At 46.0% G+C, this 26126-nt stretch overlaps 1 long non-coding RNA gene across 2 annotated transcripts; it reads left to right on the top strand.

Annotated features, from left to right (window-relative positions):
- Nucleotides 1-61: 61 nt before the first annotated feature.
- LOC132206849 (uncharacterized) lies at nucleotides 62-24841 on the top strand. 2 transcript variants are annotated; one of them, XR_009443203.1, is made up of 4 exons: nucleotides 62-163; nucleotides 657-738; nucleotides 8179-8307; nucleotides 24372-24841. It is a non-coding gene; the product is annotated as an uncharacterized LOC132206849 (long non-coding RNA). The 2 variants fall into 2 exon arrangements; XR_009443202.1 differs by lacking the exon at nucleotides 62-163 and adding an exon at nucleotides 356-374.
- The last annotated feature ends 1285 nt before the right edge of the window (nucleotides 24842-26126 follow it).

Genomic DNA, 26126 nt, shown 5'->3' on the forward strand with positions numbered 1-26126 from the left:
CACAACCCAGAGCAGCGCATGCGTGAGGCCCTCCCCCTGCGCTGCCATTGAGGGGCATTGACTCAGTGAGTGGAAGAGGTTTGTTTGAAACAGACCGCAATGGAGAGACCAGCGCCCAGGGAAGCGAGGGAGCAGCAGGCTCCTTCCGGCAGCGCATCGAGATGTGAGTCTGGGACACAGAGGGGGGCTCCGAGACCGGCATTGATTCGGGCTCAGTTCAGGGAGAACCGGGGGCTGTTGGTAAGAGGCCGAGCGGGGCAGGAACTGGCCCCGGAACTTGGAGAGAGAGCGGCCTGGGGGCGGGGAGAGAGAGGCCTTTCTCGGTCTGTGTGTGGGCCTGCTGAGGGAGACACAGCGGCAAGAAGCTGCTGGGGGTCAGTCTTGTGGTATTTTTTATCCTCTCAGCACTGATGGAAATTCATCGATTGGCTTCTGTTTCACGCTGTTTTTAGATATTGTGCCGTGAACAGTGGAAATATTGCCAGACTTTCTGTATAACAAGGTGTAGAACTGGATGAAGACAGCAGCCAAGCTGCTTGTCCTGCTATGTTCGTCCAGCTCTACGCCTTGTTATCTCGGATTCTCCAGCATCCGCTGTTCCTATTATCTCACATTTTCAGGATTTTACAGGAAGCGTGTATTCTCTCTTCCTCCAGGCAAATACTGGAAGGACCTGGATGTTATCATATTTCCTCGGTAGAAAGCCATGTGTGACTAGCTGCTTCTAACAATCAGCAGGTATGTAGCCCATTGACATTGACACCGGTTTTGAAGATGGATAGACTGAACGGTCATCTGGAATAGACACTCGGGAACAGTATTAAATCTGCACTGACTAAGGGCATTTTCAAACTTAAAATCAAGACAAACAAATAGATCATGCTGTAACATAGTGGCAACAGCCATACCTCAGTTCAGTGCAGAAATGGGAAGAAACTGCTCACTGAGAGGACAAGAGTTACTAACTTGGATGAAACACGTTTATATGAAGCTTATCAGTAAATGAGAAGGACAGAATTAATTCTTTGTGGAATAATTCTAACCCTCTGACTCACACACACACACTCTCACTGTCCAAAGGTGCATGTTGCAATATGGAACAACCAAACGTTCTGTATACGCTGCAAATCATAGAAAATGGTACATTCAAAGTGATCTCCCCAAACAACCTCAAGTTATCGAAGTCTGCAGCACAGAAAATGGCCCTTTGGCCCTTTGGGTCTGCGCCAATGAAAAACAGCTAACAACACTAAACCCAATCAGTCAGCATTCTATTTCTATGAATGTATCGAGGCTGCAGAGGAACTGCTGTCCTCACCCTTATGGCAACATTATTCTCCATTTCTTCACCTTACAGGATTTAACATTGCTTTTAATTTTTCCTTCAGTCCAACAAGAAACATTGTACATCTCCTTTCATTTTGTTTTCAAATTTCTACAAAGGGTTTGAAGTTACTCTCGACCTTCCCTGCTACACTTATGTTAGTTTCCATGTTCTTCTCTGTTGGATGCCAGTCACATGAGCAAAATTTGGAATGCACGTTCAGACCAGGGACTGACCAATCTAGAATAAACGCACAATCAGAGACTGACAAAGTGAGAAATGCCTTCACTTTTAGGCCCTGACACTGAGTGGATTAGATGAAGACTCATTCATGTTGAGCAGTAGAGATTAGAAAAATCAAACACACTCCTGCAACTTCTGAAAGTGATGTGTTCATTTTAAAATGATACTCATGCACTGTGAAATACAATGACAAATAATGAGAAGCAGATTAACAGATAATACCAGAGACTGAATAAAGTACTGATGAAAACTCACTTCATCCATGCTGACATTCTGGTCAAGAGACTGAGAAAGAGTGGACATGTTTCTGCAAGAGTCAATGTATGAAAAAGCTGTTTTACAGTACATGAATCACACCTTATGAGGAGTATCAGATGATGACATGACATGAGCTAGAAACACAAGGAGACATACAGAAACAGTCAGTGTGACATAAATCAGTAACAGTCTTTAAAGATATATTGACGAGGAGCATGCAAGAAAACTCGCTCACAGCCAGTCATTGAATGACGAAAGGAAGATAATGAAATTTATCCTTACACAGATTTCCAGATATGGACAAATGTAAACTGATGCACAAACTCACCAATCACAACAGAGAGGAGATTTGGTGTTCGATGTTTATTTGTTACATTGTCTAGTTATGATTGACAAAGTCCACTGTGCACTCAAATTAAAAGAAAAAAACTGAGATTGAATGCAACGAAATTAAGCCTCACTGGTAAGGACAAATGTCAGTGCAAAATTAATCCCTCAATCATATAGGGTCAGTGAATATCTGCAGAGTTTATGCTGCATTCAGACACAAAACCACAAATGAACAGGAAAGGAGAATGAAATCCATATACAGTACCTGAGACTGTTGCAGACATCGCAAAGCTGGCATTCCAGCTATTCAAAGGCTGATAACTACAGAATTAATGTCAAGTTGGCACTACCAGATAGACACGAGGAGTGAGTGGAAGAAGCTCACGTTCTCACCAACTACTGGAAACTAGTATGCAGAATAGAATGTCCCAGTGCAAGCACAATGGGCAGAATGGTCTACTTCTGCACTGCACCTCATCCTGATTCTGATCCTGGTGATGAAGGAAATGACATTCTGTTGTTTAGAGTATGAGTATAAATATATAATGTAGAAATAGACAGATAGGTGCAGAACATAACTCTCTTTAATGAAAGAGCACTAAAAATGTCCAACAGAAAATGAATCTAAATATCTCATTGATACTACAGAACCCAGAAAAAAGATCCCGTACTGACACACAGAACCAGCATTCGGGACGTGCGGTATAGAAAACCCACACTCAGCACGCAAACTAGAAAACGTGTTACTGATTCAGAGTGGTTCTCAGAGGAAAGCAGCCCCACTTCTATGACCCTTCCTAGATCCTGCCAACTGACAGTAAATGCAGAAGTCACAAAATGCAGAAGAGATTAATAGCCTGTCTGGACACCCTAATAGCTATATCAGAATGTATCTCTCAGTCAAAGAGAATATTACTGATTTCCAGAGAATCAAGGCACATTGATACACAACAGTAAAAACTGACAGGTACAGATTGATATCTACGACGACTCGTTGACATTCCAGAAACAGACAAAAGAAAGCTGATGTTAAAACTCACATTCACATGGCGGGAACTGATGGGTCCAGTTTTATCATGACATTCGTATTCAAACAGCAGAAACTGACAGGCAAGGACTGATCATTTTTCTTGCCCATTTACACAGCATAAACTGACTAGGAGAGAATGAGAAATTCATTTCCCATTCAAAACCCAGAAACTGACAGGTACAGGTTGATAATTGATAACTACTAACTGACAGGGAGTGGTGGAGACATATGCTCACACATTTATGTTGCAAATACTGACATGAAGAATATTATTATTAGATACAAATTCACAGAGTAATAACTGACAGGTACACATTGAGCAAAGAACCTACCTCTGACGTCTCCCCGATATCTACCTCCTTTCACTTTAAAACCATGTCCCCTCGTCAAAGCTAACTCCACTCCTCTATCTCTACCTCTGTTCATTTTGTACACCTCTGTGCTGTACCATATCTGTGATTCTGATTTCGGTGAGAAACGAGCAGTTGTATTGGTAGGCTCATTCAGAAGGTCAGGAGGAATGGGATACAGGGGAACTTAGCTGCTTGGATATAGAATTGGCTGGCCAACAGAAGACAGCGAGTAGTAGTAGAAGGAAAATATTCTGCCTGGAAGTCAGTGGTGAGTGGGGTTCCACAGGGCTCTGCCCTTAGGCCTCTACTGCTCGTAATTTTTATTAATGACTTGGATGAGGGGATTGAAGGAAGGGTCAGCAAGTTTGCAGACGACACAAAGGTCGGAGGTGTCGTTGACAGTATAGAGGGCTGCTGTAGGCTGCAGCGGGACATTGACAGGATGCAGAGATGGGCTGAGAGGTGGCAGATGGAGTTCAACCTGGATAAATGCGAGGTGATGCATTTTGGAAGGTCGAATTTGAAAGCTGAGTACAGAACCAAGGATAGGATTCTTGGCAGTGTGGAGGAACAGAGGGATCTTGGTGTGCAGATACATAGATCACTTAAAATGGCCACCCAAGTGGACAGGGTTGTTAAGAAAGCATATGGTGTTTTGGCTTTCATTAACAGGGGGATTGAGTTTAAGAGTCATGAGATCTTGTTGCAGCTCTATAAAACTTTGGTTAGACCGCACTTGGAATACTGCGTCCAGTTCTGGTCGCCGTATTATAGGAAAGATGTGGATGCTTTGGAGAGGGTTCAGAGGAGGTTTACCAGGATGCTTCCTGGACTGGAGGGCTTATCTTATAAAGAGAGGTTGACTGAGCTCGGTCTCTTTTCATTGGAGAAAAGGAGGAGGAGAGGGGACCTAATTGAGGTATACAAGATAGTGAGAGGCATAGATAGAGTTGATAGCCAGAGACTATTTCCCAGGTCAGAAATGGCTAGCATGAGGCGTCATAGTTTTAAGGTGGTTGGTGGAAAGTATAGAGGTGATGTCAGAGGCGGGTTCTTTACACAGAGAGTTGTGAGAGCATGGAATGCGTTGCCAGCAGCAGTTGTGGAAGCAAGGTCATTTGGGGTCATTTAAGAGACTGCTGGACATGCATATGGTCACAGAAATTTGAGGGTGCATACATGAGGATGAATGGTCGGCACACCATTGTGGGCTGAAGGGCCTGTTCTGTGCTGTACTGTTCTATGTTCTATGTTCTATATTAGTGATGCCACAGATCTCACATTCTCTAACCATATCAGAAATGTGTGACCATTCATCAGAATGGTTCTCAGAATAAAGCAGTTCCCCTCCTGTTATCACCCCATGTCCTCAACTTCTCCATCCCCTCAACTACCACATGGACTGACACTCAACTCATAAATCACGCAATGCAGAAGAGATTAAGATGCAGCCTCAACATCCTAACAATAACTGTCACAGCGTGAATCATGCAGTTACAGAGAATAGTACTGGCTTTCAGAGAACTAAACCATTTTGATAAACGAGGAGAAACTGACATGTACAGATCAATAACTAAACCCATTTGTGCATATCGAAGAAGCACACAAACCGATGATGATGACACATTTACTACAATGTAAATATGTGTTTATAGTTATCAGTCTCTTTTGGTTTCTGCTAATTTCAGTCAGGCATTCACACTGCAGTAACTATCAGGGAGAGATTAAAAACTACATTCTCACTGACAAAGCTAAAACTGACAGTCATAATGATAACTGCATTCCCAGTTTCACAGAGCATAAAGTGATAAGTACAGTCTGATAACTAGACTCTCCTATTCACAGAGCAGAATCTCTCAGACATATATTGGTAACAGCACTCACATTCACTAAGCAGGAACTGAGAGGTATATTTTGATAAGAACATTTACAAATTGCAAGACAGAAACAGAGAGGCATACATTAGTAACTATACTCATGCTTACGCAGCAGAAACTGACAGAGACAGGGTAACCTCTGTTAATTCACAGAGCAGAAACTAACAAGAACAGACTGGTAAATATGCTCACCCATTGACTTTGGTGAAACTGGCAGGTATGTATTGATAACTGTATTGATTATATATAAATGATTTGGAGTTGGGTGTTGAGGATAAAATCTCTAAATGTGCAGTTGATACTAAGCCAGGGAGAAGAGTGAATTGTGAGGATGACACTGAGTGACTTCACAGGTACATTGACAAGTTGGCCAAATGGGCAGAGACCTGGCAGATATATTTCAATGCAGAAAAAATATGAGCTTGTGCATTTTGCTCATAAAAACACAGAGAGACAATACAAGCTTAAGGGTACAGCTTTGAGGGGAGTATTGAGCAGAGAGATCTTGGGGTTCATGTGCATTATTCTCTGAAGGTGGCCAGGCAAGTTGAAACAGTTGTGAAGCAGTTTCAAAGGATCTTTGAGTTTAAAAATAGAGACATTGAGTCTCAAAACAAGGAAGTAATGCTACATCTCTACAAGTCATTGCTAAGACCACATTGCTCAGACTGTGTTTGTTCTCAGTTCTGGGCACCTTACTTAAGGAAGAAGCCTCTGGGGAGGGTCCAAAGGAGATTACGAGAATGACAGCAGGAATGAAAGATTTTACTGACATGGAAAGATTAATGAAATCAGGCTTATTCCCCTTGGAGCAGAGAAGATTAAAAGGAAACTTTATGGACGTGTTCACAATTATGAAGAATTTTGAGAGAGTGAAGTTCAATACTCTGTTTCCACTATGTCAGTAACCAAGGGTCACAATTTCAAGATTGTCACCAAGACAGCTAGGAGTGAGATGAGGAGAAACATCTTTACTCGGAACGTTGTTCGGATTTGGAATGTGCTGCCTGGGAGAGTGGTGGAGGTGGATTCCATATGAGGTATGAAAAGAGAGCTGGATGTATGTTTGAAAATGATGAACTTAGAGGCTAATTTAGATAGAGCTGGAGAACAATCCTGCCTAGAATTATTTCCAGCTCACCACAATAAAAAAAAAATAAATGCAGAGTAGATTCAATTCATTGGCTTATCTGCCCTGACCCACTGACCAGGAGATCAAATGGATACTCAAGCTGGGAATGGACAGCACAAAATCTCAAATCCCTGCCATCAAGGGTCAGATCATGCTACAGCAGGAGAAATTGGCTCTCTCAGAGTTATGTGTGAGACAGTTATTCAGATGGTTTCTCAAGGCAAGTTCATATTTGGAATTGATGTCTGGCTGAGAGAATGGCAACAAAGCTTAGCCATTTGTCAGCTGCAGAAACCTGACGCAGGTCTGGTTGATCAGCCTGAAAATAGGGCAATACAGAAACGTAGTAAATGAGGAGCAGGAGCAAAATTGTTGGCCTCGTGGACAGTGAAGGTGATTATCTCAGAGTACAACAGGAACTTGATCAACTGGGCCAATGGGCTGAGGACTAGCGGGTGGAGTTTAATTTAGACAAATATGGAGGTGTTGCATCTTTGGTGAGCCAAACCAGTGCAGGGGCTAGGGCCCTGGGGAGTGTTGTCAAACAGAGGGATCGAGGGGTCCAGACACATAGTTCCATTAAGTGGAGTCACGGGTGGATAGCAAGTTTGGAACACTTGTCTTTTTTCAGTTCTAACACTGAGTGTAGCAGTTGGGATGTTATTATGTGGCTGTACAAGACATTTCGCCCCGAAGAACTCCATGCAACTACTTGAACAGCATTCACTGCTCTGGCCCTGACCACTTTGTGTGGCAGAGAATCCCGCTGGGTGAAGACATTTGTCCCCATCTCAGTCCTTCCCGTCTCCTTTAGCCTGTGACTGCCTGATTCTGGACTCACGCACCCTCGCCCCCTACTCTGGCCATCAGCAACATCTGTGTTTACCACTGTTTAGTCCTGTTAAAATTTTATAGATTTCTATGAGATGACCCCACATTCTTCCAAACCCCAGTGAATATAATGCTAATCGATCCAGCCTCTCCTTATCCATCAGTCCTGCCATCCCAGGAATCAGTCTGGGAAACCTCGGCTGCATTCCCTCCATAGCCACGGCATCCTTCCTCAGAGATGGAGACCCCAAACTGCACATACAATACTGCAGGACGTGGTCTATCCCTGTACAATTGCAGCAAGACAGCCCTGCTCCTGGACTCGAACCCTCTCGCTATGAAGGCCACCGTCCTGTTGCCTTCTTCACCGTCTGCTGCTGCTGCAATGCTCACTGTCAGTGACTGGTGTACGAGGTACTCCCAGGTCTAATTGCGCCCCCGCATCCCTATCTGTCACCTTTTGGATAACAATTTGTTTTCCTGGTTTTGCTCCCAAAGCAGATAACCTCTCGCTGATCAACATTAAACTGGATGAACCATTTCTGTGTCAAGTCTACAAGCTGGAAATTCAGAGGAGGTGGGTGGTGAGCGCATGAGCACAGAGGGGGCAGACAGTGAGCATGGGGGACAGAGGGGCTGGGTGGTGAGAATAACACTTTATCTGGAAGACAGTGAGAGTGTACAGGATGAGCTGTGAACATCTGGGGTTATTACACAGACCAATTCCTCTGAGAAACGCACACCATTGGAACAAGCCTAAAACTGACGATGATGATGGTTTTTCTCTGTACTCTGAACAGGGCGTGGCCAGCTCTGCCAAGGTGGCAATGGATGCCAATCTCAGAATGTCCGCCGACAGATTGCCTTCATGCCGAGCAAGTGAATGAGGTGTCCGCAAAGTGATAAGAGTAAAGTGCAGAGTGGACCAGGTAAGAACGGCAGATTTCTCTCCGAAAAGGACCATCAAAGACAGGAATGGAAAGAGGCCATTCAGCCCCTCGAGCCTGCATTCTGTTGGACTGTGGCTGATCCACCATTCCTCGTGTCCACTTTCCTGCCCTTTCCTTTGATTCCCTGGCTGATCAAGAATCTATCAATCCCAGCCTTACATCTGCCTCCCCCCGATGCAACAAATACACATGTTCGCTGTGGCAAGAAGTTCCAAAGATTCCTAGCTCCCTTAGAGAAGAAATGCCTTCTCATGTTAGTCTTCACAAGTGAACCAGATGGTTCTTTGTTCCTGACAATGTTCATCATTAAAATCTCAACTCCAGATCTGCTTTGTTTAAAGTTGAATTCAAAATCCATCACCTGCCACAGCAAGGTTCAAATTCAAGTCCTCAGAGTACCCCTTGGACATCTGACAAAATTACCTCCCCATTAGTTTAGAAATTGAAAGTGAATCTCATCAAAGTGCAGTGCTCAGATCAGAATAACTTGACCCACACTGCTGAGCTAAACATTGACAGTAGTGGATTCCCCACAGTGTAGAAGTAGGCCATTGGCCCATCAAGTCTCTACTAAACTACAAGGAAAATCCCACCCAGACCTGCGCTGCTACCCTGTCCCGTAACCATGCATTTCCCATGATTAATCTCCCTAATCTACACACCCCTGGACACTATGAGCAATTTAGCATGACCAATCCACCGAACCTGCACACGTTTAGACCAATGGGAGAAGCCTGGAGCACCTGGCGGAAACACACAGACAATATGAGGCAGCAGTGCTAACCACTGAGCCACCAATGTTTTTGCCATGTAGGGCTTGATTGTCTGGTCGTGCTGAAAGCGCGGGGTTCAGTTCCTGCACTGGTTGAGATTGCTGTGAATGATCGTTCCCCTTTGCCTTAGATGTGGTGACCAACAGGTTAAACAGTAAAACAGTTGTTGCTGTCTCTCTCTCACTCTCTCTCTCTCTCTCTCTCTCTCTTTCTCTGCAATGAGACAACAGTGACTCGACATTAACCACCTGCTAAAACGTAACTTTGCTGATTAAAAATTATCTGCCAGCTTTTTCACTGCAAAATAACTTGAGTGTTTCCCACCTGATGCAATATCACAGTGACGTGTAAATAAAGGACACTTTAATGACAGAATGTATCTAAAAGCACTGGGAGAGGGTGTAGAGGCAGACTTACCAGGATGTTGCCTTAGATGCTGGAGAGTGTCAGTGATGGAGAGAGATTGGAGAGATCAGGGTTGTTATCTTTAGAGCAGAGGAGATTGAGAGGCTGGACATGATAGGGATGTATCAAATAATGAGGGACCATAGATTGTGTAAGCAGGAAGAAACTTTTCCTCCTTGATGGAGGGACCAATGAGGGAAAACACTTCCATCCAGAGGCTAATAGAATGTGAGGCTGGATGAACACAGCAGGCCCAGCAGCATCTCAGGAGCACTCAAGCTGACGTTTCGGGCCTAGACCCTTCATCAGAGAGGGGGATGGGGTGAGGGTTCTGGAATAAATAGGGAGAGAGGGGGAGGCAAACCGAAGATGGAGAGAAAAGAAGATAGGTGGAGAGGAGAGTATAGGTGGGGAGGTAGGGAGGGGATAGGTCAGTCCAGGGAAGACGGACAGGTCAAGGAGGTGGGATGAGGTTAGTAGGTAGGAGATGGAGGTGCGGCTTGGGGTGGGAGGAAGGGGTGGGTGAGAGCAAGAACAGGTTAGGGAGGCAGAAACAAGTTGGACTGGTTTTGGGATGCAGTGGGTGGAGGGGAAGAGCTGGGCTGGTTGTGTGGTGCAGTGGGGGGAGGGGACGAACTGGGCTGGTTTGGGGATGCGGTGGGGGAAGGGGAGATTTTGAAGCTGGTGAAGTCCACATTGATACCATTGGGCTGCAGGGTTCCCAAGCGGAATATGAGTTGCTGTTCCTGCAACCTTCGGGTGGCATCATTGTGGCACTGCAGGAGGCCCATGATGGACATGTCATCTAAAGAATGGGAGGGGAAGTGGAAATGGTTTGCGACTGGGAGGTGCAGTTGTTTATTGCGAACAGAGCAGAGGTGTTCTCCAAAGTGGACCCCAAGCCTCCGCTTGGTTTCCCCAATGTAGAGGAGGCCACACCGGGTACCGGTGGATGCAGTATACCACATTAGCTGATGTGCAGGTGAACCTCTGCTTAATGTGGAAAGTCATCTTGGGGCCTGGGATAGGGGTGAGGGAGGAGGTGTGGGGGCAAGTGTAGCATTTCCTGCGGTTGCAGGGGAAGGTGCCGGGTGTGGTGGAGTTGGAGGGCAGTGTGGAGCGAACAAGGGAGTCACGGAGAGAGTGGTCTCTCCGGAAAGCAGACAGGGGTGGGGATGGAAAAATGTCTTGGGTGGTGGGGTCGGATTGCAGATGGCAGAAGCGTCGGAGGATGATGCGTTGTATCCGGAGGTTGGTGGGGTGGTGTGTGAGAACGAGGGGGATCCTCTTTGGGCGGTTGTGGCGGGGGCGGGGTGTGAGGGATGTGCTGCGGGAAATGCAGGAGACGCGGTCAAGGGCGTTCTCGAACACTGTGGGGGCAAAGTTGTGGTCCTTGAAGATCTTGAACATCTGGGATGTGTGGGAGTGGAATGCCTCATCGTGGGAGCAGATGCAGCGGAGGTGGAGGAATTGGGAATAGGGGATGGAATTGTTGCATTGCTGCAGGAGGGTGGGTGGGAGGAGGTGTATTCTAGGCAGCTGTGGGAGTCGGTGGGCTTGAAATTGACATCAGTTACAAACTGGTTGCCTGAGATGGAGACTGAGAGATCCAGGAATGTGAGGGATGCACTGGAGATGGCCCAGGTGAACTGAAGGTTGGGGTGGAAGGTGTTGGTGAAGTGGATGAACTGTTCGAGCTCCTCTGGGGAGCAAGAGGCGGCGCCGATACAGTCATCAATGTAACGGAGGAAGAGGTTGGGTTTGGGGCCTGTGCAGGTGCGGAAGAGTGACTGTTCCACGTAACCTACAAAGAGGCAGGCATAGCTGGGTCCCATGCGGGTGCCCATGGCCACCCCCTTAGTCTGTAGGAAGTGGGAGGAATCAAAAGAGAAGTTGTTGAGGGTGAGGACGAGTTCAGCTAGGCGGATGAGGGTGTCGGTGGAGGGGGACTGGTCGGGCCTGCGGGACAGGAAGAAGCAGAGGGCCTTAAGGCCATCTGCATGCGGAATGCAACACAACCCTCACACCCCGCCCCCGCCACAACCGCCCAAAGAGGATCTCCCTCGTTCTCACACACCACCCCACCAACCTCCGGATACAACGCATCACCCTCCAACACTTCTGTCATCTACAATCCGACCCCACCACCCAAGACATTTTTCCATCCCCACCCCTGTCTGCTTTCTGGAGAGACCACTCTCTCCGTGACTCCCTTGTTCGCTCCACACTGCCCTCCAACCCCACCACACCTGGCACCTTCCCCTGCAACCGCAGAAAATGCTACACTTACCCCCACACCTCATCCCTCACCCCTATCCCAGGCCCCAAGATGACTTTCCACATTAAGCAGAGGTTCACCTGCACATCTGCCAATGTGGTATACTGCATCCACCGGTACCCGGTGTGTCTTCCTCTACATTTTTGGAAACCAAGCGAAGGCTTGCGGACCGCTTTGCAGAACACCTCCGCTCGGTTCGCAATAAACAACTGCACCTCCCAGTTGTGAACCATTTCCACTACCCCTCCCATTCCTCAGACGACATGTCCATCATGGGCCTCCTGCAGTGCCACAGTGATGCCACCCGAAGGTTGCCTAAACAGCAACTCATATTCCGCTTGGGAACCCTGCAGCCCAATGGTATCAATGTGGACTTTACCAGCTTCCCCCACCGCATCCCAAAACCAGCCCAGTTCGTCCCCTCCCCCCACTGCACCACACAACCAGCCCAGCTCTTCCCCTCCACCCACTGCATCCCAAAACCAGTCCAACCTGTCTCTGCCTCCCTAACCTGTTCTTCCTTTCACCCATCCCTTCCTACCACCCCAAGCCGCACCTCCATCTCCTACCTACTAACCTCATCCCACCTCCTTGACCTGTCCGTCTTCCCTGGACTGACCTACCCCCTCCCTACCTCCCCACCTATACTCTCCTCTCCACCTACCTTTTCTCTCCATCTTCGGTCCGCCTCCCCATCTCTCCCTATTTATTCCAGAACCCTCACCCCATCCCCCTCTCTGATGAAGGGTCTAGGCCTGAAACGTCAGCTTGTGTGCTCCTGAGATGCTGCTGGGCCTCCTGTGTTCATCCAGCCTTACATTTTATTATCTTGGATTCTCCAGCATCTCCAGTTCCCATTATCACTCACACATTCATCCAGAGGCTGGTGGTGCCTCTGCAACTTGCTACTTGTGAAGATGGGAGAGGCAGAAACCCTCATCACATTGAAGAAGGATTTTGATGTGCACTTGGGATGCGTTGGCAATGGGCTGGGTGCTGGGGAAATGGAATTAGAGAATAATGAAGTGGTTGTTTTTGACTGGTACAGACTCAGTGGGCTATTTTTCTTTTTGTGCTGTAGACCTCTTCAACACTGTGACTAGCTCACTTTGAGATATTTGTTCTACATTCACGATACTATCTAGATATAAGGTGATTTTTTCCATTTCATTTTTGAGGTAAGGGGAAGGTCTTATGAAGAGAGATTGAGCAGTTTCACCTTATAATCTATGGAGTTTAGAAGAATGAGAGGGGATCTAATTGAGGGATATAAGATGGGAAGGAGAAGGAAAGAGAATGTTTGCTCATGTGGGTCAATCTGGAACAACAGGTCAACATTTCAAGAGAAGGTGGTGGGACAGATTGAAAACAGAGGTAAGGAGGAATGGCTGCTCTCCAAGGGAGAGAGGGATGTGAATCTGGGGGATTTGCTGTGCTGTGTGTACACACTGCTGTTCCCTTGTGTGTGAGGGATGTTGGCAACGGAACAAATTGGAGGAAGAGACAGATATATTTTTAATCAATGATGGGTGAAAGGGAGTGGGGGCAGGAAACTGGATCTGAGTCCAAGATGGGGTCAGCCGTGCCACAATGAATGGGGCCGCCGACTCCCAAGAGGCTGAATGGTCTCCTCCTGCTAGCCCTTAAGTTGTATTGGTCATTCAGTTACCTGAGCGCATTTTAGCATGGGTGCTACACAGTATGTGGACAGAACACTCTTATTCTGAGGTTCAAAAGTGTGTGATCCCCTCCAGGTCACTCAGTAAGAGTGAATCTATGAACCACATAATAGCAGAGCAGCATTGGGCCATTTGGCCCATCGAGACTGCTTCGTCATCAAATTATGGCTGATATGTATCTAAACCATACTCTCTTACCTTCTTCCCCTGGTAGTTGATCCCTTTACGAATCCCTTTTCCACAACCCTCTGTGGCAATGAGTTCCACAGATTCATCACCTTCTGGCTGAGGAAATTCCTGCTCATCTCAGTTCGAAAAGGTCATCCCTTCACTCTGAGGCTGTGCCCCTCATGTCCTCATCTCCATTCTGGCCTCTCAATATTCCCTAAGTTTCAATCAGATTATCCTCATCCTTTGAATCTCCTTTGAGTACAGACACACAGTTCTCAACCACTCCTCATCAGACAAGTCCTTCATCTCTGGGATCTTGTAAATCTCCTCTGGATCCCCCTCCAAGGCCAGCAATCCTTCCTGAGATACAGGGCCCAAGGCTGCACACGGTATTCCAAGTACGGTCTGACCAGAGCCTTATACAACCTCAGCACTACGTCTCTGCTGTTGTATTCTAGCCGTCTTGAAATGAATGCTGGTATTATGTTAACTGCCAAATGAACTTGCATGTTAAATTTAAGAGAGCCCTGAACTGGGACTCCATGTCTCTTTGTGCTTTAGATTTCCGAAACCTTCCCCATTTGGAAAACAGTCAATGCCTCCATTCCTACCCAAGCGCATAACCCCACACTTTCCCCCATTGTATTCCATTGCAATTTCTTTGCCCACTTTCCAAGCCTGCCCATGCCCTTCTGCAGCCTCTCTGCTTCCTCACCATTACCTGTCCCTCCACCGAACTTCCTGTCATCAAAGAAACAGCAAATGACAAAGCTCCCCATGAGAACGATGCTGGACCCAGAGCGAATGGCCCCAGTGACTAAGGCCAGAAGGGGCCACTCTCAGATATTACGCTGTTGTATTGGGGTAGTAAACAGTGCCCAAACTTTAGGTGTCCCCTCAAAACAAGATGAACAATATCGCAGTTAGCCATCAGTGTCTGTTTCCCTCTTCCAATTCCCGTTCCCCTGTTGTCAATTTAGTTGGCATTGATGGAATTTGACAATGCTTTTGGTGAATTGCAAACACTATCGTGATTAGTAAATTCAAATCACGTAAAAAGATTTGAGTAGCTTGGGCAGGTCTTTCTTCCAGGCTTTAAGCAAGAGGAAAGCAGTGATATTAAAAGTGGCTGGGTTTTCTGAGGGTCGAGATGAACCAGAGAAAATCTCCACTTTCACTGAGCCAGAAATGTCATAAAAATATATATAATGTATCCTTTACCAGTGATTCTTGGCTTTGGGATAGTGATGGCCGAGTACACCAAACCACTATCCAGCTTGCTATCATCTATAATCAGAAACAATAAGCAAAGGGAATTGAAGGGTTAGAGAACAGAATTTTAAAATGACAGCAAAGACCGCCTCCAGATTAAAGACGGAGAGATAATTAAGGTCAGAGAGCCAACCCGGCAGGAATATATATAGACGTGAGTTAGGAAGCATGGACTGGGAGCAGTTGTTCCATGGTAAGGGAACTATAGACATGTGGAGACGGTTTAAGGAACAGCTGTTGGGAGTGATGAGTAAATATGTCCCTCTGAGACAGGCAAGAAGGGGTAAGATTAAGGAACCTTGGATGACGAGAGCGGTGGAGCTTCTCGTGAAAAGGAAGAAGGTAGCTTACATAAGGTGGAGGAAGCTGGGGTCTAGTTCAGCTAGAGAGGATTACATGCAGGCAAGGAAGGAGCTCAAAAATGGTCTGAGGAGAGCCAGGAGGGGGCACGAGAAAGGCTTGGCAGAAGGAATCCGGGAAAACACAAAGGCATTTTACACTTCCGTGAGGAATAAGAGAATGGTCAAAGAAAGAGTAGGGCCGATCAGGGATAGCATAGGGAACTTGTGTGTGGAGCCTGAGGAGGTAGGGGAAGCCCTAAATGAGTTTTTTGCTTCTGTCTTTACGAAAGAAACGAACTTTGTAGTGAATGAAACCTTTGAAGAGCAGGTGTGCATGCTGGAATGGATAGAGATAGAGGAAGCTGATGTGCTGAAAATTTTGTCAAACATTAAGATTGACAAGTCGCCAGGCCCGGATCAGATTTGTCCTCGGCTGCTTTGGGAAGCGAGAAATGCAATTGCTTCACCACTTGCGAAGATCTTTGCATCCTCGCTCTCCACTGGAGTCGTACCTGAGGACTGGAGAGAGGCAAATGTAATTCCTCTCTTCAAGAAAGGAAATAGGGAAATCCCCGGCAATTATACACCGGTAAGTCTCACATCTGTCGTCTGCAAGGTGTTAGAAAGGATTCTGAGGGATAAGATTTATGACCATCTGGAAGAGCATGGCTTGATCAAATACAGTCAGCACGGCTTTGTGAGGGGTAGGTCATGCCTTACAAACCTTATCGAGTTTTTTGAGGATGTGACTAGAAAAATTGATGAGGGTCGAGCTGTGGATGTGGTGTATATGGACTTCAGTAAGGCATTTGATAAGGTTCCCCATGGTAGGCTCATTCAGAAGGTCAGGAGGAATGGGATACAGGGGAACTTAGCTGCTTGGATACAGAATTGGCTGGCCAACAGAAGACAGCGAGTGGTAGTAGAAGGAAAATATTCTGCCTGGAAGTCAGTGGTGAGTGGAATTCCACAGGGCTCTGTCCTTGGGCCTCTACTGTTTGTAATTTTTATTAATGACTTGGACGAGGGAATTGAAGGATGGGTCAGCAAGTTTGCAGACGACACAAAGGTCGGAGGTGTCGTTGACAGTGTAGAGGGCTGTTGTAGGCTGCAGCGGGACATTGACAGGATGCAGAGATGGGCTGAGAGGTGGCAGATGGAGTTCAACCTGGATAAATGCGAGGTGATGCATTTTGGAAGGTCGAATTTGAAAGCTGAGTACAGGATTAAGGATAGGATTCTTGGCAGCGTGGAGGAACAGAGGGATCTTGGTGTGCAGATACATAGATCCCTTAAAATGGCCACCCAAGTGGACAGGGTTGTTAAGAAAGCATATGGTGTTTTGGCTTTCATTAACAGGGGGATTGAGTTTAAGAGTCGTGAGATCTTGTTGCAGCTCTATAAAACTTTGGTTAGACCGCACTTGGAATACTGCGTCCAGTTCTGGTCGCCGTATTATAGGAAAGATGTGGATGCTTTGGAGAGGGTTCAGAGGAGGTTTACCAGGATGCTGCCTGGACTGGAGGGCTTATCATATGAAGAGAGGTTGACTGAGCTCGGTCTCTTTTCATTGGAGAAAAGGAGGAGGAGAGGGGACCTAATTGAGGTATACAAGATAATGAGAGGCATAGATAGAGTTGATAGCCAGAGACTATTTCCCAGGGCAGAAATGGCTAGCACGAGGGGTCATAGTTTTAAGCTGGTTGGTGGAAAGTATAGAGGGGACGTCAGAGGCAGGTTCTTTACGCAGAGAGTTGTGAGAGCATGGAATGCGTTGCCAGCAGCAGTTGTGGAAGCAGGGTCATTGGGGTCATTTAAGAGACTGCTGGACATGTATATGGTCACAGAAATTTGAGGGTGCATACATGAGGATCAATGGTCGGCACAACATTGTAGGCTGAAGGGCCTGTTCTGTGCTGTACTGTTCTATGTTCTAATATAAACCGAAGCTGTTGGCAATGTGCAGACATTTCTCACAGCAGGTCACAGAGCAGGTGACTCAACAACGCTGAGTCTGAGAAATTGACAATGGAAATAGCGAGATGTCCAATGAATTCCAGGGATATTTTGCGTCAACATTTGGTACAAAGTGTGCACCAACCATCCCAGAACAAGCTAACAATAGGGAAATGGAAGGTACAGGCCTGGGAAGTTAAAGTATTTTATTCAATCATCTGGCATGGGCATTTCCCACATTTATCACCCAGCCCGTCCACAATGGCCCCCTTGAGAAGGTGGTGGTGAGTTGCCTTATTGAACCTCTGCAGCCCACCTGCTGTTGGTAGCCTCTCAATACCCTTCAGGAGGGAATTCCAGAATTTTGACCGAGTAACACTGAAGCAGTGGCTGATCTATTCCCAAATCAAGATGGTGAGTGGCTCAGAGGGGAACTTGCAGGGGCCAATGGTCCCCATATATCTGCTGCCCCTCTAGATGGATATGGTTATGGGTCTGGAAAGTGCTGTCTGCAGGGTCTTTGGTGAATTTCTGCAGTGCATCTTGCTGGAGGTACACACTGCTGCTACTGAGTGTCAGTGGTGGAGGGAGTGGTGGCTTGTGGATGTGGTGCCAATAAGCAGGGGCTGGCTCCTTTGTCCTTGGATGGTGTCAAGCTTCTCAAGTATTGTTGGAGCTGCACCCATCCAGGCAATTGGGGAGTATTCCTTCACACTCCTCACTTGTGACTGAGATTCTTGGAATGGCTCAATCAGGGCAGCTTCTAACCATATCACCTCCAAAGGTATGAAATCGTGAAATATCAAGGTCTAGAGCTGGATGAACACAGCAGGCCAAGCAGCATCAGAGGAGCAGGAAAGCTGACATTTCAAGCTGAGACACATCTTCAGACCCTTTTTTTTTCTGAAGAAGAGTTGAGGCCCGAAACATCAGCTTTCCTGCTCCTCTGATGCTGCTTGGCCTGCTGTGTTCATCCAGCTCCTACACCTTTATTTCAGATTCTCCAGCATCTGCGGTACCTTCTATTTCATAAAATATCAATACTGTGTTACCTTCCTTCGGGGGACACCAGCGTCTCCCCTACAATTTACAAGTTGAGCCATATCCATCTCAAGCAACCTCCCTCAGACAAATGGAAAGCCTTTGTTTTTACACAGTTTAATAATATTTCTCTGGCTTTGCTCCATTGCTCTCGAATATTGAGGTTTGTGAACAAAACGAATGTTTACCATCCTGTGTCCCTGTGTTCTTTACTGAACAGTACTCTGCTCTAGCACAGCTCATCAGTAAAGGGTCAATAGAAGAGACAGAGAGCTGTTATCAACAGCAAACAGTCAGTCAAGTGGCAAATAATATCTGTCCTTGATGAGTTTCCCCAAACATTTCTGTGATTCTTTTTAAATCTGATATTCATTGACTGAAGAAAGCTAATGGAATGCTGGCCTTTCTATCCAGAGGATTGGAGTACAAGGACACAGAGTTATGCTGCACTTGTGCAACACCCTGGTTAGACCCCACTTGAAGCAGGTCTGGGCACCACACTTCAGGAAGAATAGATTGGCCTTGGAGGGAGAACATTGTAGGTTTACAAGAATGATACCTGGACTTCAGGGGTTATGTCATATTTAGAAGGTTAGGGGGTGGCCTGATCAAAGATATTATCAGGAAAAGACTGTGTGGTGAAATAGAAACTATTTCCACTGGCTGGGGTTTCTGGACCTACGGACAGCGTAGCCTGAGAATTAGGGCCAGACTGTTCAGGAAAGATGCCAGGAAGCTCTTCCACACACAAAGGGTGGGAGAGGTTTGGAACTCGCTCCCACAAACAACAGCAGATGCTGGATCGGTTGTTAATTTTCAATCTGAGAGAGAGAGAATTCTTTTGTTCAGCTAATCTATTTAGGGAATAAACGCTAAAGGCAGGTATATGGCAGACCAGCCTCAAGGAAATGAATTACGTACTCCTGACTTCTTTTGTACGAATATTCAACATTCATAAATCAGGAAGAATCTAGTTACGAAGTGTCATTTTCATGCACTGGCGCAACGACAGATTGAAATACTTCCAGATGTTTTATTTTCATACTCTCCAGATCCTCACCGCCCTATGGGACAAACAGTCCTCAAATCCCCTTCTATGCCTCTTAGTTTTCACCTTAAAATGTTGCCCCCTCTTCCTTTGTCATTGACCCCCCATCTGAGGGGAACAGCTGCTTCCTATCACCCCCCCCGCCCCTGCCCATGTCCTTCGTAAGAGAGTCACTGAAACCGACCTTCAGTCCAACTTGTCCTTGCTGACCATGTTCCCAAACTAAACTAGTCACACCTGCCTGTGTTTGGCCTATATCCCTCCAAACCTTTCCAATTCATGTACTTTCCCAAATGTCTTTTAAATGCTGTCCTGTACCCACATCCACCACTTCCTCTGGAAGTCCATTACCTGCATGAACTGCTCTCTGTGCAAAACAAAAATTGTCCCTTATGATTTTTGTTAATCTTTGTCCTCTCACTTTTAGAAGAACCCGAGTTTTAAACTGCCCCAACCTGGAGAAAAGGCACCTGCCATTCTCCTTATCCATACCCTTGATATTTTATGAACCTGGATCAGGTCACCCTTCAACCTCCTGTGCTGTGGTGAAAATAGTCCCAGCCTATGCCACCTCTCTCTTTAACTCACCCCTTCCATTCCCACCAACATCCTGATACATCTTTTTCTGAACCCTCTCCAGATTAACAATGTCCGTAGTGGAACATGACAACCAGAACAGGACACAGTACTCCAGAAGAGGCCTGAACAACGTTGTGTACAACCACAACATGATGTCAGAACTCCTGTACACAATGTCTGAGCAATGATGGCAAGCGTGCTCAATGCATTCCTCACCACCCTGTCAACCTGTGACTCTGTCTGCAATGAATTATGTGCCTGAACCCATCAGTCTCTGTTCTACAAAACTACCCATTTTACACATCTCTGTCATTTCCGCCTTCCTCAACAACCTTCTCTGCCTGAAAGAAAACAACCCAAACTCTCTCCATCACATACAGAAAGAAGATTTGTTTCTGTCAGTCTTCCCAATTGGATAAATACCAGTGTGAACAATGACTAATACATGATATTGTAGTATTGGTAGTTCACAGATTCACACACTCACCATTCAGTCGACTTCGCCCAATCTCTGCATAATCGAAGTTTCTTGTGCATCTGTCTTCACTCACATCCTCAGCTCAATTTCCCATCACCTCGCTTGGAAGGAAGTATTTTCAGATTGTTTCCCAAGCAAGTCTCAATTCTCCTTGCGACAACAATTCACAATCTTCTCCCCCTTTGAGAGAAGCCGTTTGTTCTCACTTCTGCTTTTGATCTGCCGCACCACTTGCTCCTGAAGCAATGACTCTCTTGTTCTAGATTGCCTCACATGAAGAGACATCTCCTCTCCATCTATTTTTTCAATTCTCCCCTTGAGCATCTTCTATCCCTCAATTTAATCTCTTCTCATTCTTCTAAACTCCAGAGAAACTGCTCAATCTCTCTACTAAGGCAAACCAGTCATTTTTGGAAATAATCGAGTGAATCTCCTTTGAACTGCCTCCAATACAACTACAGCCGCCCTCATGTAAAGAAACCAAAATTGTACCCGTCTCTCCTCACAAAGCTCACATTTCATTTTGTCATCAATCCAGTTAAACTGCTGTGAACTCTCTCCAATGCAACTGCTTTCCTCCTCATGTCAGTGGACCAAAGGACTATACAGTACTCCGGATGCAGAAATCCCAATGCCTTGTACATTTGAGAAGTCACACAACACCAGGTTATAGTCGAATTAGTTTATTTAAAATCACAAGATTTTACCACACTGCCCCTTTGTCAGGTGAAGCGATGGAGAGGCACATAGACAGAATTTGTAGGAGTCTCAAATAATCAGTCTCTTCAGGTGATGAGTAGTTTCAGAGCATTCAGAGGATGTCAGCAGCTGAATAACAAGCAAAGGGATGAGCTAAAATCTGATAAAATGAGGCAGTGAGATAATTACGAGAACTTAAAAATATGATGGTGTTGCAAACAAATGAATGGGATAACATGACAGGTGCAAGAGTCATATACCAAGGGTTTAACCAAAGTAATAAGTAAACTAAAACTGTATAAACTAATGGAGGTAGAGAGATCATACTAATTTATCAAGCTGGTGGTGCCAGAACAGGACAGCGAACAACGTTTTACAAATACAGACCTGCGGGTGGGGTCACACGTAGCCTGCCATGAGCCCAAGAACACGGTTGAGGCCGTCTTCATGGATAGGGATCTTGGCTGGCCGTTTCTGCTGTGGTGATTCTGCATTGTTGTGTATCTCGAAGGCCACCTTGGAAGATGATTACCTGAAGATCGGGGCGGGGGGGCGGTGTGTGTTGCTGACTTAATATTAGAAGTAATACTGTCAACACTTTTGATCACCTGCAGAGACTTATTATTCGACTCTCCACTCAATACCTTTAAATGATATTTTCATCTCTATGCCACAAATCCTGTATCTGTGTGCTTCTCCTAAAGCTTGTGTTTCCAAATAAGTCTGTTGGGCGCTAACCCGGTGTCATGTGACCTTTGACATTGTCCACTCCAGTCGAACACCAACACCTCCACTTTATTGTGCGGTTGAAGCAACACTTCCCTACGTTTATACTCCATGCCTTTAGCAATAAATGACTTTCTTATTACTTGCCGGAGCAGCATGCTAGATTTCTGAGATTCATGCACAAGGACATTCAGATCCATCTGCACGAATAAATTATTAATTTTCTCTCCCGTTCAGATGGTAAGTTGCCTTTTTCAATTCTTCTAACTACAATGGATAACCCCATCATTGATGTGACTGAGCCACACATTTCAGTGTCAGATGGAAGGTGTCCTCAATTTGATCTGTTTTGCTTTCAATTTGCAAATGAGTCGGACACAATAGTATATTTGCCACCATGTAAAATTGTTGGGTATGCACCCCACAGCAATTTTCACCCCATTTGGACTGTTTTTGAAAGCTGTTACAAGTCGCTAAACACCTCACTAAATTACCTCTGCTGCCGGGATCTGCTGGAAGAATCAGCTGGAAAAACTGAGAGAGAGAGAAAACATGGGAATGTTTTACTGTAAATATTTGGCTTCACCTGTTTGCAAATAAATTTGGTTTCCTTGACTGATGTGCAGGTAGCAATAATTCAAATTTTACCCTTTAGTTTACATCTGTGCTGACCAATCTTTCAAACACAACACATTACTTTGTCTATCTTCCCTTGTAATTCCATCTGCTGCTCATTCAGCCTGCTCACACCCTCACAAAGTACATTCACTCGTGGCACATGGACATCAACGGCTGGGCCCAGCATTTATTTCCCCTGTCCCTACTTGACCCCTTGAGAAGGTCGAGGGAGCTAACTTCTTGAACCGCTGCGGTCTGTGTGCTGTGTGTAGATGCACGATGCCCTTAGGGAGGGAGTTCCAGGATTTACTGACCCAGAGACACTGAACAAATGACTGATGTATTTTAAAGCCAGGATGGGGAGAGGCTCAGAGCAGGATTTGTAGCAGGTCGTGTTCCTGTGCATCTGCTGCACTTGGCCTTGTAGATGATAATGGCCATGAGATGGAAGGTGCTGTCTCCGCATCTCGGGTGAAGCTCTCCAGTGCATCTTATTGATGGTACACACTGCTGCTGCTGAATGTCAGTGATTGCGGGATTGGAAGCGAGTGGATGCAGTGCCTGTGAGTATGTGTGGGTGAGTGTGTGAGAGAGAGAGAGATCTTGTCTGTGAGCAAGTGTGTGTCACTAAGAGTGTGCCTCTCTCACACATATACACACTGACTTTCAGTTATACTCCCACTTGCACACGTTCACTGTCTCCAACCACTTTCTGAAGCAGCCTGTTCACAGGCTTCCCACTCTCAAATACAAATGAGCAATGTTACTTTGAATCCCACATTGAGCTGTGACTGAAGAACGATCACCAATTATCTGCCGGAGTGTCTCACCCACCTTGTTTCCTGTTCTGGAGTTTGATGGGAAGCAATGCGAGGAGAGAAAGGATCAGAAACAGTGGGACAATGAGTGCTGCCATCTCGGCGCCATGTGCTTGTGCTGGGTTCAGAGAGGGATTTTCTGTCAATAACATCAATCATTCACCAAATGCCAACACCAGTGTTCCCTGTTGCCCTGAACCCCACCCCCCCCTCCCAGCACACATCCATTTGGAGTGAAACTCTCATGTCTGTAAAATTCCCCTCAAAACCCTCAGCATCGCAGCGACATCATTGTTTCTGTGCATCCTGTCTCATTCACAAAATCCCTCCAATCCAACTCAGACTATTTGGTGCAAAATTCAAAAGATCATTCTGCACTAGTCTCCCTAAATTGTCGATTAGACATTGTTGTCCCTCATTTTTCCTACCACTATATATCAAGCTCTCAGTGGCAACTGGGTCATTCAGAGAGAAACATCAAAAATAGCTTCAGGAGTCGGCCAGTCAGCCTTCCAGCCTGCTGTGCCCATTCCATAGGATCTTTGCTGATCATCCAACTCAGTCCCCTGTCCCCCTGTATTCTCTCCCCTTAGCCCATAAAAAAATCTATACAACTCCCTCCTGCACAACATTTCATGTTCTGGCCCCAACCACTTTCTGAGGCAGCCTGTTCACAGGCTTCCCACTCTCTGGGTAAAGACGTTTCTCCTCATCTCAGTCCTGCCCCATTTCAATTAGACTATGACTTCCTGTTTGCAGACTCCCAGTTATTGAGAACAGCATTCCCGTCGGTCCTGTTAGGATTTCATAGGTTGCAATGAGATCTCCCCGCTTCACTGATCCAGGCTCCCTTCATCCATTAGTCCTACCATCCCAGGAATCAGGCTGGGAAACCCTCACTGCACACTTTCCGTAGTGAGAGCATTCTTCCTCAGAGAAGGAGACCCCAAACTGCACATACAATACTGCATGGTGTGCTGTGTAATGGCAGCAAGATGACCGTGACATCCCTGTTCCTGATCTTTAATCCTCTCCCTTATCGATGAAGGATGTTTCTCACTCTCTCCACAGATACCGTGAGACCCAGTGAATTCTTTTCCAGCATTTTCTGTATTTATAGCCAGTAACATTAACTCTGTTACTGTCTCTCTGTCTCCACAGATGCTGCCAGAGCAGATGAGTTTCTCCAGCCATTTTTCCAAGGGTTCAAGTCAAGTCTTCAACCAGATCCCAGTGAAGAATGAGCACAGATCAATGATGAAGAACAGGTTACCTGGAACCATGAGGTTGATGGAATTACTGGTCACATTAAATATCATTCCACCAGGACCCCTATTGATCACGACACACTAGTATCAACCTTGGAGATGGGCCTGGAAGGATTCAATTGCCAGCTCTCTCCTGTCCGAGCGAAAGTTGTAATTCTGGCTGGCATTGTTTAAGGCTTTCTGTTGGAAGTACCACTGAAAGTAGGGTCCTGTACCTTGGCTTAACACACGCTGTTGATCAAGATGACTCCCAACTGGAACCTCCATTTTATTGGCTCGGAGGATGAGGAAAACCCTGTCAACAGGAACTGGAACAAAACAAAGCCAAATAGGAAATAAAAGATCAGGTGCTGAATTTGTCTATTTTGTTTTTCAGATGTCATCTTCATTGACAGTATAATAATGGATGGAAAGGAGAAATAAATTGAACAAGATTTTACATTTTTGCCAAGGTGAACATCCTCAGGCTGTTGTAAAATCTACACTTTGAAAGATTTGTGTGAACTATGGATAGCCAAATGGTATATCATCCAACTGCGCCCCCTTAACAGTCAGTGATGTTACCGTCACTATTTCTCTCCCCAATCCCCACACTATCAACATCCAGGGGGTTACCATCATGATAGAATCTCACCAGCACCCCCTTGATGTTCAATGGCGCTCCCATCACTGAATTCCCCCAGTATCAACATACTGGGGATTACCTTTGAGAGAGAATCTAAACATTGCCCCTTGACATTTGATGGTATAACCATCACTGAGTCCCCTATTATTAATACCCTGGGGGGGGTTACAATTTACCAGAAATTGCACTGGGCTCACCATATCAAAATAGTTACTACAAGACAGGTCAGAGGCTGGGAATTCTGGTGCAAATAACTCACCTCTGGACCCCCCAAAATTTGTTCGTCATCAACAAGGTGCAAAGCAAGAGTGTGATGGAATACTCCCCACTTGTCTGGATGAATGCAGCTCCAACAGCAATTGAGAAGCTCAGCACCATCCAGGGGCAAAGCAGCCCACTTGGTTGGCACCACATCCACTAACATCCACTTCCTTCACCACCAACAATGATCAGCTGCAGCGACCCTGTCTACAAGATGCACTGCATAATGTCAAATTCCCAACACATGTCCACTTCAATCTGGGAGGACAAGGGCTGCAGGTATGTGGGAACACCAAGCCCCTGCAAGTCCCCCCCGAGCCGCTCACCGTGCTCACTTGGAAATATATCAGCCATTTCTTCAGCGTCACTGGTCAAAATCTCTCTTACTGCCAACATTGCAGGTACATTACATTCTCATGGGCTGCATGCGGAAGACAGGGCACCATCAAGGGGAATTCATGATGAGCAATCTGTGATAGGCCTAGCCAATGATATTCAGGTCCTATCGACAAATTAGCTCCATGAGAAAAGGACAGCTTTGAGGCTCGGTGCAGTTCCTTGGTTGAGCCGATGGCTTGAATCAATTGAATGGGAAAGATGTCAAGCTCAGTGCTTTATCTAGCTGTTCCAGATCATTACCCTTTCCCTCCCTGAGGGGATGCAGAGGGTCTAGGGAAGCTGATCCTGTGGGGATTTCTGCAGGGACAGCACAACATATCAAATGTTTTCAAGAAGGATTTTGATATCGTTCTCAGGGCTAAA

This window comes from Stegostoma tigrinum, chromosome 44 (genome assembly GCF_030684315.1).
Source record: "Stegostoma tigrinum isolate sSteTig4 chromosome 44, sSteTig4.hap1, whole genome shotgun sequence".
Classification (NCBI taxonomy): domain Eukaryota; kingdom Metazoa; phylum Chordata; class Chondrichthyes; order Orectolobiformes; family Stegostomatidae; genus Stegostoma; species Stegostoma tigrinum.